The 12,584-nt window shown below is 38.4% G+C and overlaps 1 long non-coding RNA gene and 1 pseudogene across 1 annotated transcript in view; one reads left to right on the top strand and one right to left on the bottom strand.

Moving 5' to 3' along the window:
- Positions 1 to 5,302: 5,302 nt before the first annotated feature.
- Positions 5,303 to 12,556, bottom strand: LOC134662399 (alpha-tocopherol transfer protein-like; annotated as a pseudogene).
- The window catches only part of LOC134662410 (uncharacterized), a 179,538-nt gene continuing 172,675 nt past the window's right edge, over positions 5,722 to 12,584 (top strand). The window contains exon 1 of the long non-coding RNA XR_010098069.1: positions 5,722 to 5,875. This is a non-coding gene — a long non-coding RNA (uncharacterized LOC134662410). The remainder of the gene's footprint in view (positions 5,876 to 12,584) is intronic.

The raw sequence follows: 12,584 nt of genomic DNA on the forward strand, positions 1-12,584 counted from the left end.
CTGAACACTTGTAGCCAAATTGTTTATGACTCCATATTATAAGATCTTTAGGCAGTCATGACCTTGATGCCGTTTCTAAATGCAGAGCCAGGGTGTTAATGTTGGACCACGCTAAGTTTTCATGCATCTGTTATCTCCGCTTTTATTTCGTTGCTCTATATAATATTTCACGCATTCATACTCGTACGCATAAAACACTGGGCGGGTGTCTAAAAAGAGTATCGCCGGAACATGTGTTCTCCGCGCAGATGTTTTGTTTTTCAATACATTCGGTTATAACGGCACCTGACTGTGATATGTTGCTGTATTGTGATTTGGTTGGGCCGTTTTATTTTATATCTCCCGGTAATCGACGGGCCGGATCGAGTGCGGTTAACTACCAACTTTTACAGGGAAGCCATCGCGTGAATGCAGCACTAGCTAAATTGCATTGTTCGTTTTATTGCAAGTGCGGATGCCGGGACTCCCGCCAGAATTATTTACTATGTAACAGCACATGCACTTTATTCTGCCCGCCAATTTTAATATTGAAGCCTTTCGCTTTATTCATTGTTCAGTTGCACTTCTATGGGCATGCACTTAAATGGCGATATTGAAATATTCATGATCAGATAACGAGCTGCTTAAAGCGGCTGGATAAATTGAGATGTCAAGATGAAAATTTATGTTTGAGTTTATCCAGCGTAATAAAACCACTGTACATAATTCTTTATTGCCACCCTGCGCTTTATATTGAATTAATAATGCACACGAGAGAAATACAAAGTTTAATAACTGAAACCGAACAATGACTTTTTTTGGCATGTGAACTGATACATGTTAAATTTGCATAAATAGATAAAAAAAATTGACGAAAATACGTCATTTTGATTGTTACATCCATACTACTACTAATCCATACTTTAATATTATAAATGCGAAAGTGTATCTGTATATCTGTCTGTTACCTCTTCACGCTTTTAAACCACTGAACGGATTTAGTTTAAATTTGCCATAGATATAGTTTGAGTCCCAGGGAAGGACATAGGATAGTTTTTATGTCGGAAATGAGATAATTAATGAACTGTCAGTTAATTAGTCTAAGCCAGTGGTTCCTAACCTGGGGGTAATTACCCCCGTGGGGGTAAAACTGGTATTTTACGGGGGTAATAAGCTAACCTAATATAACTATACAACAAACGTACACGTTTTATTTTTTATTACCATTGGGAGAAGTAAAATCAGGTTCCCTAGTTAGTCATAGGGGTGACCGGACTGAAAAGGTTAGGAACCACTGGTCTAAGCAATTACGCATAATTATTGCCATTACATTTTATCCAGGCGCTATACTCGTACTTTAACTGGTGGAACTAATTTCACGCAGACGAAGTTGCTGGCAAAAGCTAGTTTTTAATAGAGGTAAAGTCTCTTAGCACAAGGAATATCGTGCATTGACCTGCCTGTTCCTATCCTATCGCACACGCATAATTATATTGCTATCCTGATCGCACAGTGTCATTGACAGCTGTAAGCATGGGCGGGACAGCGAAATGCGTTGAGCCGCGCGAACGATAGAGGTAGCAGCAGGCGAGTCAATGTACAACATTCCATTCTATAATTACTTATTTCTCTAGCACAGCCATACTCTAAGTGTGTTCCGCGGAACCCTAGGGTTCCGCGACACCCCTGCAGGGGTTCCGCAAGAATTTAGAACACTATGCTTTAGTCGCCTCGAAAAATTTTACTATGCCGCCACCGTATTGTAGGGTTCCATCAAATATTTCGAAAGGGTTCCGTCAAAAAAAGATTGAGAACCGCCGCTCTAGCAGGATCCAGAATCCCAGGAACATTAACTATTATTACAAGCTTTTATTTACTTTCCCCTGTCCCGTTGTCTGTAATCAAATCTTGCAAGTTAAATTTGATCCACTTCCCGGTTTCCGATTGAGCTGAAATTTTGCATACACATGTAAGTCGGATGACAATGCAATATTATGGTACCATCGAGCTGATCAGCCGGGCTAGAACATGATTGGGGCGACAGTATCTCGCGGCGAGATAGACTACCCGACCCTCTTTTAATAACATAGTTAGAGAAAGACTGGTAGTCTAGCTATCTCGCCGCGAGATACTGTCACGCCAATCATGTGCTAGGGGTGCTGATGATGGAGACAGGAGGTGGCCATAGGAACTCTGTGATGAAACAACGCAACCTAATTGTGTTAGGGGTTTTTAGAATTGTCTCGATGAGTATTAGTATTGTCTGTTGTAAGAAAAGTACAGTCAGCGATAAAAACTTGTACCAAAAATGAAATTTTTGCCAATAACTTATTATATATATTACACATTCATTCAGGTCAAACACCCCTCCTTTTTCCGCCGCTGCCAGGTAAAATGAGCAAACGATTCCACGTAATCGTATTTGGTATAATGCAATTCTACCAGGGGTACACTGTCTTCAACGAAGCTTTGTAATAAATACAATCGAATTTCTTTTGTGTCGCATTTAGGTTAGGAGACAATGGTGCAGTGATTGCAGCAGGTCCTGGTTTATTTTGAACCATTACGCCATCGCTGAATCATTGAATCTATACAATACGACGTGAGGAACATCACGACCCACACTGTGTTACCAGATTAGAGTTTTGGAAATATGTTGTTTCTGTATATCGTCGCTAAACAAGTCCGTGGTTCTATAGATTGTTTTAACGCTTTTTTCGACTGTTCTGAAACTTAAAAGGTTCTGCAAAGCAACATAGCAAAATAATAACGACAGTAAATGAAATACTAGGCGAACCCATTAAATTTAATGTGCAATATTTTTACTAAATTTTTGTGCAATACCTACTTATACGTTCTAAAATATATACATGGAATAAGGTCTAAATCCCATCTAGTTTCCCCTCTGGGTTGGAAGGTCAGATGGCAGTCGCTTTCGTAAAAACTAGAGCCTACGTCAATTCTTGGGATTAGTTGTCAAGCGGACCCCAAGCTCCCATGGGCCGTGGCAAAATGCCGGAATAACGCGAGGAGGAAGAAGGTCTAAATCCCATATACCTACGTACAGATTTCTCCGTAAAAATGGCAACACCGTGAAACAGAACAACGTAAGCAATACACCGCAAATTCTCGCGGTTGCAATGTACCGGCTTTGTACGGACTAAAGATTTGGAATCTGAGCTTCTGAGGTAGCGTTATTGTTTCGTTATAAAATAAAAGAAGTTTTATCCCATTGTGACTACTCGTATGTGAAGTCAAGGATTTAAAACAGAATAAGTCATGACGAGAGCGACGTGCAACGACATATTGACGCCGTTTTTTGATAAAACCAAACAAGGTTTTGGAAATATTATAAAAAAATATATTAATTAAAGTTTATAGGTAAGGTGTACCTACGAGTAAGATCGGATGGAGGATAAGACTAGACTCAATATTAGTACTTACGAGCGAATTTGGTTAGTCAAAAACAAATTAACTAGTTACCTATTTTTCAAGTTTGCATAAGTAGGTACATACCGTTCCGAGTCATACTGGTATTGCTTGTGAGGTAACAACTTGGTAGTAACAACAGCTGGGGATAACCCCGATAAAGCGGAGTCCAGACGGGATGATCAAATCATCAAATCGACCGATTTGATCAGAAAAGAAATTGGCGTCGATCTCCAATTTAATCACCAATTTCAGTTTTATGGCGATATTGGAGCGTTCTAAATTAAAAAACCGGCCAAGTGCGAGTCGGACTCGCGCACGGAGGGTTCCGCACCATCAACAAAAAATAGAGCAAAAATCGTGTTTGTTGTATGGGAGCCCCCATTAAATATTGATTTTATTTTATTTTTAGTATTTGTTGTTATAGCGGCAACAGAGATACATCATTTTAAAAATTTCAACTGTCTAGCTAACGCGGTTCATGAAATACAGCCTGGTGACAGACGGACGGACGGACAGCGAAGTCTTAGTAATAGGGTCCCGTTTTTTACCCTTTGGGTACGGAATCCTAAAAACCACGAATTCCACGAAGACGAAATCCCCTGTCCCTCATTCTGAAGTTCTGAACATCCTCATTCTGATGTCTTCATGGAATCCAGTGATCCAGTGAGTGAAATGTAGGGTGAAAAAACATCCCATCTCATACCATGGTCGGATGTCGTGAGTGTTGTGTGTAGGCAAAGTGAATATTTAATCAAGATCAAGTGCGGGTAGTTCGCAAAACCCGCGCAGCAAGAAGATGTTGATACAATTCCTCGCCAGTCTTGCGCCAGTCTGCCTGTGACCACAAACGTAACGTCACGTTCGAAACGTCAGGCCATAAATAAACGTAAGTCTTACGCGATTAAGTCCCGTGGTAGTTATAAAAGTATGAGTGAGAATCGTGTTAGTTTAAATCAATATTGAAAGCTCTTCTATTGTAACGTACCTATATTTCTGAATTCCTTTTAACTTTAGGTGAGTTTAAAATAACATTTTGTTTAAGATTAATTATAATATTTATCTTCTTCTGAATTAGATTAACAATAACTTTCTAATATAAGCGTTTCAAATTTGCTTATGCCCAATATATGACACCCCCTTTGTTACCTAGCTAGTACAGTAACCATGGTCTAATAAAACATGGTCTTCTCTTCCCAGAGTGTCACTTACCTACGTCACAGAAACATTGCCACTTTATTTCAACATAACATCTATGGTTAATAAGTTAAAATATTTCTTTATACTTTTATAATTTTCATTTATATGTATTTTATCTTAAATTTTACAATAACACGTCATTTTTAATTATTCGTTAGCAATATCTTCCGATTCACGAAAGAAATTTCAGACGTTCGGGTAATTCTGTTTACACTACTGGCAACACAGGATAGCGCTGTCACATTTGACAATCCGCCATTTTGTCCCTGACCGTCATCCTTGTCGAACGCGTGTTAATTGTTATTTCCTTCTCGCTCAGTGTCAGCAGTCGCAGTGTTTTCCAAACTTTTCACGTCGTAAGCTTGGTAATTAATGTTTTGTTACGAAAATGGTTGGCTGTTCTATTCGGAACTGTAAGAGTAGGAGTGAAAAGTGCAGTATAGATTTGTTTTATTCTACTATGTTTCTACATGAATAACTTAAAAAAAATGCCGTTAAAATAATTTTCACCGTTGGTTAAAATTCTCCCACATTTTAAAGTTTGAGAACCTGTAAACAGCATGATGACGTAGGCAAGTGACAGTTAGGTCATTCGCGAATCTCGGAAGAGAGTACCAGGCGGAGTATATTATTATACCATGTACAGTAACTAGCACTCATACGTCTGAATACCTTAATTGGTATGTATTTATCATCAGGACTTAATCGATTTGCAAGTCCCTGAAGGTGTCCTCCATACCGCTGAATATTTTGCTCATTGATAACGATTCTTCAGGCCGCTTAGCTTCATTCACTCGTTTTTTAGATTCATCTTCAAAAAACTTTTCATTTTCTTTTAGTTTGTTCCACGTTTGATCTGAAATATTGCGTAATACACGTTATAAAAACAGTTCAATGCAAATTGCTATTCTTTTTTTTTCACTAATACTTAAAACTAACGAGCGGCCAAGTGCGAGTCGGACTCGCCCATAAAGGGTTCCGTAGCAGCAAGTAACATAATAAAATTGCGGTTTACGATTTATGACGTATTAAAAAAAACTACTTACTAGATCTCGTTCAACCCAATTTTCGGTGGAAGTTTGCATGGTAATGTGCATCATAATTATATTTTTTTTAGTTTTATCATTCTCATATTTTAGAAGTTACAGGGGGGGACACATTTTACCACTTTGGAAGTGTCTCTCGCGCAAACTATTCAGTTTAGAAAAAAATGATATTAGAAACCTAAATATCATTTTTGAAGACCCTATCCGTAGATTATTTTTGAGTTTCAGTTCTAAGTATGGGGAACCCCCAAAAATTTATTGTTTTAGTTTCTATTTTTGTGTGAAAATCTTAATGCGGTTCACAGAATACATCTACTTACCAAGTTTCTACAGTACCTATAGTTCTTATAGTTTCGGAAAAAAGTTGCTGTGACATACGGACGGACGGACAAACAGACAGACATACATGACGAATCCATAAGGGTTCCGTTTTTTGCCATTTGGCTACGGAACCGTAAAAACAAGTTTTAATATTAGTTACCTACTTAAATACATAGAAAACATCCTTAACCCAAGAACAAAAAATATTTGTGACACAAATAAATGCCCTTACTGTGTTCGGATCACAGTCATGTCATGTCGTGTCATCGGATACAGGACCTTCAGCTTGGTAGGCAGGGTTACGACAAATCAATGATATTAATATAATGATACACAAAGATTGACAGCTGAACACGGCGCTGCACAGCTCCGTACATGGTGCGGCAACTCTTCATTGACTTGATTGTCAAAATTTTGTCGGTTTGTCTTAGACCTTACACATCTTATTATTTACAATTCATGAATCTTTGTTTTGTGATGGTCCTGGCTGCCAAGCTAGACTTTACTCATACAATCACAGAATCTCTGCGGTTGTTGGTAAAAGTAAGTTTGAAGCTTGTTAATCAGTGTGGTATTTGGGCCATTTTATTTAAAATTATCCCGTACACTTTTTTTCAAATTTGGGATTTCTACTCAGAATCACGAGCTCTTTTGATCCTAATAGGAGAAAAAAAGTGTATCAAATTTTCCATACCTACATTTTCGATCTTTCCATTCCGTGACCGCCATACAAAGTCTATGAAAAATGGTAACGGAATGGAACTAAAAACCTTGGGACACTTTTTTTCTCCTATTAGGATAGAAAGAGCTCGTGATTCTGAGTAGAAATAACATAGAAATTCACAAATTTAAATAAAAGTGTAGGGGAAAACTTTAAATAAAATGGCCCATTTATGTCAAACTATATACCGGTTCTGATATGGGTCAACCCCGTCTACCATTTAAAGCGGTCCTTCTGATGTAGCAGGTCGATCAGATAATGACACGTACGTTAATGACAACTCAATTGGTTTCAAGTGCTCGTGGACGTCATAACAGCCAATGATCCTTTCAATGAGACACTTAATACGACAGTGAACGACAGCGACAGCTTCTCCACACAAACGTAGTCTCAATTTCCTAGGTATTTATCAAAATAGGAATAGGGTTTATGAAACGAGCTGTAAGCTCATTCAATAAGTCAGTGGTTGACTGGTAGAGAATGCCTCAAGGCGTTAAGTCCGCCATTTGTACTCTTTTTGTGTAAATGTGTGCAGTAAAGTTTAAATAAATATCCTATGACGTGGTCAGAAACCGCATGTAACGACAGGATAAGGTAGAATTCGTTGTTTTGTCGCGGAACTCGCAGATTTATAATGAGGTGGCGAATCCGAAAATTCTTGATCAGTAGTTTTGCTACATGAAAGCTCTCACATATCTTCTCGGAAATAGGTGCCTTTCATCTAATGGCTAACAGTATACTAACTATATTTAAATAGTGTAATAATGCTATCTAGAATCAACATTAAAATGCTTACTACTCATTTCTAAGCCATTGATTTCCCGTATTTCTTTCGAGAGCTCCACGCTGCACAAATGTTCGTCCATGGAACCGACGGTGTGTATTCGCAGCGTGTGTATCAATTCCTTCTTCATGAACGGTTTCAACATGGCTAACAGCCGGTCCACGAAATTCGGTGCATTGATAATATGGAACTCTTTTAGTCGAACGAACATTGCTTCCTGAAATGAAAGGTAAACACTATAGGAAAATCCTTCGTAAAATAAAGTGTATGTGGTTTTCAAAGGAATGCCTACAAGTAGTACAACATCAATCAATCAGGCGATACGAATGGATAAAAACAAGTATCTACTTCGTTTTTAGGGTTCCGTAGCCAAATGGCAAAAAACGGAACCCTTATAGATTCGTCATGTCTGTCTGTCTGTCTGTCTGTCTGTCTGTCCGTCCGTATGTCACAGCCACTTTTCTCCGAAACTATAAGAACTATACTGTTGAAACTTGGTAAGTAGATGTATTCTGTTAACCGCATTAAAATTTTGACACAAAAAAGAAAAAAAAAATTTTTTGGAGGTTCCCCATACTTAGAACTGAAACTCAAAAAAAATTTTTTCATCAAACCCATACGTGTGGGGTATCTATGGATAGGTCTTCAAAAATGATATTAAGGTTTCTAATATAATTTTTTTCTAAACTGAATAGTTTGCGCGAGAGACACTCCCAAAGTGGTAAAATGTGTGTCCCCCCCTGTAACTTCTAAAATAAGAGAATGATAAAACTAAAAAAAATATATGATGTACATTACCATGCAAACTTCCACCGAAAATTGGTTTGAACGAGATCTAGTAAGTAGTTTTTTTTTAAATACGTCATAAATCCCCTAAATACGGAACCCTTCATGGGCGAGTCCGACTCGCACTTGGCCGCTTTTTTTTGTTGTTACTTTAGTACTTTTCGATTTATTTTATGTTGTGTGTAATTAAGAGCATTATCGCTGTCATATATTTCTTTTGTTTCATCTTATCGCATATTTCTTCGGTCGTAGTTGCCGAAAGAAAAAGGAAGTAAAAATCGAAAATAAGGCAGACACATTTAAAATAAATATACAGCGAATGATTTTGGCAAATTATAAATCAAAATATCAGTCCTGTAAATGTGACGTTCGGATTCCGACTGCACCAACATTACTGCAGCAGCATTGCAGCGCGATATTACTGAAGGAAACATCAAAGTTCATATAAATTTCTCGACAAATGATCATTGTGAGGTTTCCTACAATACAGTAATGCTGGTGCAGCGTGAATCCGAACGTCACCCTAATTTACATAATGGCTCCTCTACACGATGGGCCAACGCCGGCCACTCCAAGGGACGCAGCCATGCGGTAGAATGAGATAGCAATATCACTTGCTCCCTCTAACGCATAAATGCGTCCCTTGGAGTGGCCGGCCTTGGCCCATCGTGTAGAGGAGCCATAAAATGGAACCCACATCGGAAATTTTATAATAAAAAAATGTGTTATTTAAATCAAAAACCTGTAAAAAATAGAAAAATTATTGGGCCACAGTGAGGTCTATCTGGTACAAATGGCCCATTAACACCTGATCCATGTTCAGGATCACGACGAGACCTGATGCGGTGCCCTCCTCCAGTTGCCAGAGGTCCATTACCATTACAAAGGCTCTGAAGTAAAAAGCAATGGTTATTTGTGTAGAAAATAAGCAAATCAAACGAGAGAGTCGTGATCTCACCCTTGGCTCTTCCTAAATGCCCAGCAGTTTTTTTTTCATACAAGGGGAGTGATTATATTTTTCTTAGGATACAATTTAATTTCACTTGTAAGAGAAGAAGGAAAACATGGCGAGCAAGACGCACGAGCCCTCTGTCCCTTTCTAAATGTTGCCATTCAGGAAAAATAAAGCTTCTTTGGTAGTTAAGTATTATTTAATTTAAAAACAATACATTCACTCTTATTTATCATATTATTGTGTCTAATACATACTTCCAATGATTTGTACCCAATATTAAGTAACATATACAAGGAAATAAAAAAACAACGGGTTGCACTCCGGGAGTGCCGACAGAAGTGAAAACTCAATGACATCTTACGTCTTACGGTCACGTGATCGTCTTACGCTGTCTCGAGTTTAACATTTTTTCTCCACCTCAAAAAGTGCACAGCGCCGCTAAAGAAGTTTTCACTTCAAAATATATAAAATAGAATATTGACCGCAAAAAATACCCACACCAACATCCCCAGTACACCGCAAGACCGATAAAAAGCAAAAGGTACCTTTCCGATTCAGACTGCACCAGCATTACTGCGGCAGTATTGCAGCGTCACATAACTGCCGACTGCATTGCTACCGCAAATATCTAACCAAAGTAGTAGCAGTAATGCGTGTAGTCTAAAATCGGAACGGTACCTTAACTTTTTTACGCGTGGCACATATAGTGCTGCTACTGACCGTACATTTTGTCTTACCTGACTACGTCGCTGTACACAAATTTGCTCGGGTCAGTGTTTAATATTTGGCAATAAACAGCTCGATATCCGTTTGTCGTCTGAGTTTTCAATGGAGTAATCAACCTTAAAGAAATAGTCACGAGTATGAAAGTGTTATTCTGATACACATAAAATGTCATGAATGATTATAAATATTTTGTTCGTGTACAGACAGTCACCTGCAATAAATGTTATAATGTTACTCTTCAAAGGCCCAGAAAATATATGACACGCTCTTATGGCTCTACAAATAAGATCATGTCAGATATTTTGGCGGCCTTCATTGTGTGACAATGGTGTGACATATATATTATTTGTGTAACACTGTACAGTCACCTGCAATAATATGATACACAACGAAGGCCGCAAAAATATCTGACACGATCTTATTTCTAGAGCCATAATAGCGTGTCATATATTTTTGCGGCTTTCGAAGAGTAACATGTTATTGCAGGTGACTATACAAGTAGTACTTAACTCACCAAGTTTTCAAGGCATTTTCCAATGATTTGTTTATTTTCCGGTTTTGATAAAACGAAAACAGATTGCGTAATGAAAAGTTAAGATCGATTAACTTTTTCGTATTTTGTATATTTTGGTGACATCTATGATATGCCAATATTATATCAAGATCTGGAAAAAATATATTCATTGGTGAATATAGGTAACTTAATTCTGTTTTATTTATGTTGTGGCAGTACTAAAAATCATCAAATTCCAGGTTTTTCCAAGTTTTCCGACATTTCGTCTATAAACAAATGTAATTTTTATAAATTAAAGTACTGCGTAAATTTATGTAATCATTCGGAAAATTTATTAGTTTTACTATTGAAATAATATACAGGAACAAATAGATTTTTGTTTAACCCTTAATCTGTGAGCTGTCTAATGCTTTGTAGACATTTGGCAACACTATTCATTTAAGGGTTAAAGTCAACGACAACAAGCTATATTATGCGAGATGAGATGAACGTATATGTAAAACGAACGACATTTACTATGAAAGTTATGAAACACGCGTCATCTGTTAAGGTGACATTCGGATACTTCGGACTGCAGCTGCAGCGACTTAACCGCTGTAATGTCACAACAGTAATGCACCTGCAGTTAACTTCCGACTGTCACCTTTTTTAAATAGGTACCTAATTACCTACAGCCGATGCTTATTTTCATATTTACATTGCAGTAATTATATTTGTCACTGTGTCCAGGGCCGGATTAACCCTAAGGTAGAGTAGGCAACTGCCTATGGGCCCCGCCTCGGCTAGGGGGCCCCGGTGGCCACGAGCTCGTAAAAAAAAAATTGTTCTAAATAGCCAAAATTCATTAAAAAAAATTATGGTAGGTATATACCTACTCATACCTAATGTCCAATATCAGTTTCTCAGACACAGAAACATTACATGATTATGAACCTAAATAATATGTTATTTTATAGCTTTTAAAGTCTGTAATGTCGAGCTCGAATTTCAGGCTCTCGAGGGCCTAAAACCTCATCAATGGAAAGTCAGTAATGTGGAGATTGCTGAGCTCGACCTTCAGCCTCACTTTTTACTTCAATTTTTGGTTTGTCTTCCAAATTTCCTCTTCTTCAGCTTAGCTTTTGGCCTCGCTGCGCCAAGCTGGGCCTGCGGCCTCGCTTTTTAGTACAATGGACATTGGTTGGCGTCTGTGCTCTAGCTGAGCTTATCCTGAAACACGGCTTTGACCTCGCATGAAAGCACGCTCCACTGGGGAACTTCGGATTTTTAGGCCCGGCCCGGCCTTTTTAACACGCTTTCACAAAAAAATTCGCGTTTTTTGCTGCTTTTAAGGTTGACTCTATACCTACATGCTAGTTTGACTGGTGAATGAAGTGTCATTTAAAAATGGAAAGTCTATATTTATTAGGTTAATTTTAATCATGTGGCTCGCCGTATGGTCTTATGGTCGGACAATCGCTGTTCAGCCTGGCAAAATATTTAACTACCTATTGAGAAAAAAAAGAGCTCCCCCCACACTTGACGCAAAAAGGAATCGGCAAAAACTGATAGAAAAAAGCTTTATGTCCACGCAATAAGAGCAAAAACGACATCGCTCGGCATGTTCGGATGCCTCAACTGACACCTGAAGGTTGAAATTAAAATCGCAAACTTACATCCTTGTACTGAACAACTGAACATTATGTATGTCGAATTTACTGTAAGGGGGCCCCAAGCATTGCACTGCCTAGGGGCCCCGACAATCCCGACATGCTTAATCTGGCCCTGACTGTGTCAAATCGACCCAGTATATTGAAAGACCGTAGGTATTCGTGTGTATTATTTTTCTCCTTACCAGTAATATGTTCATGTGGTAAATGCGGTTGAGTCAGCATCCACTCTCTTATGTTTTTGACATCCTCCGAACTCATCTCGGGATTTTTTTCATATTCTCTTTCCGCAGAAATATGTATCACAGCTGGCATCTTGTACGTTCACTTTACAATAGCACCTCGTGGGATGGAATGAATCGAATTTAGCTGTAATTGGACACAGACATGCGTGTCTCGGAAACTCACAGTCACGTCTGCTGGCATGAATAGCGTGCAAGGTCAGACAGTCTCTCAGATCAAAAAATAACTTCA

Source organism: Cydia amplana, chromosome 3 (genome assembly GCF_948474715.1).
Source record: "Cydia amplana chromosome 3, ilCydAmpl1.1, whole genome shotgun sequence".
In the NCBI taxonomy this organism is placed as follows: Eukaryota; Metazoa; Arthropoda; class Insecta; order Lepidoptera; family Tortricidae; genus Cydia; species Cydia amplana.